Source organism: Polistes canadensis, unplaced genomic scaffold (genome assembly GCF_001313835.1).
Source record: "Polistes canadensis isolate GaletaPanama2010 unplaced genomic scaffold, ASM131383v1 scaffold_131, whole genome shotgun sequence".
Taxonomy (NCBI): domain Eukaryota; kingdom Metazoa; phylum Arthropoda; class Insecta; order Hymenoptera; family Vespidae; genus Polistes; species Polistes canadensis.
Genome location: NW_014569678.1, coordinates 415123 through 417946, shown reverse-complemented (window position 1 = coordinate 417946; position 2824 = coordinate 415123). Strand labels below are relative to the sequence as shown.

At 31.2% G+C, this 2824-nt stretch overlaps 1 protein-coding gene across 1 annotated transcript in view; it reads right to left on the bottom strand.

The window, feature by feature from the left end:
* The window catches only part of LOC106788267 (storkhead-box protein 1-like), a gene marked incomplete at its 3' end in the record, with an annotated part of 48200 nt that overhangs the window by 1700 nt on the left and 43676 nt on the right, over positions 1-2824 (bottom strand). The window lies entirely within an intron of this gene.

Here is a 2824-nt window from a genome sequence, read left to right as displayed (position 1 = left end):
AAAGATCTTTAAGATTTTTTTTTTGTTAAATTTTTCTTTTTTATTTATTATATATTTATTGTTTATAATATATATAATTATGTAAAGTATCGAACGCAAGTTTCTTTAATTTCGGCAGAAAAAGAAAAAGAAAAAGACAGATAAAGGAAAGGATTAAATAAAAAAAAAAGGGCATAACAAGAAGGTGGAATAGAAGGGCGGATCTTCTTCTTCTTCTTCTTCTTCTTCTTCTTCTTCTTAGGTTTATCGCGTTATTCCTATCAAGGATGTGTTTTCTCTTGCTCGTAGGATGATTAAAGTACCAACGTTCATTATTCATGCGCACGCGGATGCAAATACCGAGTAGGTACGATCGGCTTGTCTACGATCATAGAAAAAGACAAAAAAAAAAAATCAAATAAAGAGAGAGAGAGAGAGAGAGAGAAAGAGAGAAAGAGAAAGGAAAACGTTTCCTATAACAGCAACAGCAAGTTCAAAACGTGAAGTGGACCGTTATTCTAGTGCACCATGCGTTTCTCTTTTCGCAACTAACCAATCCGACCCTTCTTCTCGTAGGGTATGATGAACCCTTCTTCTTCTTTCGTTACTTTATTGCTTCCTTCCTTCCTTTTTTTTTTATTTCTCTAGAGTGTCACACACACAAGCTGCACCTGACAGGATCATTTTTCATTCGATACTTTTTTAGGTGTTCTTTCGCAACATATTATTAAAAAAAAAAAAAAGAAAGAATACTTTTTAAAGTTTAGAATTCACCATAAAGTTATTGCTCCTGCGTGTTAGTCAATATAAATTCTCTTTTAACTCTCCAACCCTACCCCCATAGTGACGTTTATTTTATAGAAATAAATTCTATGTACTCGATGGTGTTTTTGTGTTTCTTTTTTGGTTTTTTTTTCTTTCTTACTCTTTTCTTTTTTCAAGAAGGGAAAATTCGTGTATCGTTGCTTTCCCATTAACGACAACCATAAAACTTATGCCGTTGTCGTCCGCAACCGGTCTGGTCCAGATCGATCGATAATGGGCATAATTTGCAATGGGGGTGGGGTAGAAAAGAAGGATGAGGGGAAAAGAAGTTCCGCACTGCGGAAACCCCATAAGCCCTTTTTCTTTCGTATGTTACTCGCAAATATCATTGAAGAAATTATTTTTCGGTTGGTGTGTTATGTACGTGCGAAAAATGTATCGCATTTTTTCTCTTTTTTTTTAAGCATTTTATTAACGTTACACTTTTGAATAATACGAAATATTTCCTCCCCCTTTATTATTATTATTATTATATTTTTCTTTCCATTCGTGTGAGGGTTTTTACTTTCCTTACTCTTCTTTTTTTTTTTTTAGTATTTTATTACTTTTTATTATTTCGGTTTTAAACGTAAGCGTAATTATTAAGTATTCTCTTTTATTTTTCTTTTACTTTTTCATTTCTCGAATTTCGTATTAGTTCAAAAGTTGCAGTAGGATATGCATGGTAGAAGAAAAAAAAAAATAAGAAGAAAAAAAAGAAGATGCAGGTGGTTGTTATCATCGTTTCGTAGGAATCTTAAACCGATCATTTATTTCGACGGAGTGAAACCTTTTGATTACATCAAGTTTTTATTTTCTTCTTCTTCTTCTTTTTCTTTTTCTTCTTCCTTTGCTTTACAAGAATCCCGAAGAAGGTGCGACGATTGCAATTCGGTCCAGCGAACCAGATCGATTTCACGAGATCTCCCACCTTCCGCTATCTCTTTCTCCACTCGTTTCAAATACCCCCCCATAAAACCCACCTCACACCCCACCCCACCTTCCACCTTCCCCCTTTTTTCCCTTTCTCTTCCTTCCCTCTATACGATAGCATACAACACACCTTCTCTCGTCCCTTCTCGTTTTCTTTCACCTTTCTTCTTGATGACGTCTTCGAATCTTTGAAGAAGAAGAAGAAGAAGAAGAAAAAAAAAAAGACACGAAACATCTCATTTTTTTTCTGCTCCGTTGACTCGACTAATCGTAGGAAAGTATCTTCATTTCTTCTTGGATTTTTTATTCCTTTCTTATTTTTTTTTTTCTTTTTTTATTCGAGATGACTCTTATTTTGATCACACATATATATATATGTATATGTATATATACGTATTATAACTATGAGAATTATACTTTCATTCAATGTAAATTACGAATGCACGATCAAAGAAAATATACATACATAATTTTATATATACCTAAATAGGAGAATAAATTGGTATTCAATAGGAAAAAAGATAAAAAATACTAATGATAATAATAATAATAATAATAATGTGGTAGAAAATCTAGACATTATTTCTTTAATATTGGATTTAATTTTGTAATTATATTTTTATCTATTTAATATTAACACACATATTTTATACAATATATATCTTTCAATGAAAAATTATATACAGATAGATAAAGAAAGAGATTTATTTGATAAGAAAATAAAATTAAATAAAATCAATGATATTAAAAACATGATCGAAAAAGAAAAAAAAAAAAGCATATGCTTGCACGTGCGTGTATAATTTATATTCAATGTTCTATATAAAAGTATATATTTAAAATACATTTTAATATATATATAAAAATAATAAAACGATTCCATGCTAATCGTAATTCAATAGATTCGTGTAGAGATAAAGATAGATAGATAAATAAATAAAGAAGAAGAAGTAGAAATAAAAAAAGCATTTCTCCATATAACGAAGTTAACGAAAGGAGAACGCACGTGGTGGATTAGTATTTTCTCGTGGCACCTATTGTTTATGATACAGAAATGGTGATCGTGCGTGAAACAGGGAGAAATAGTGAAGGGGAATAGCTGGGGGGG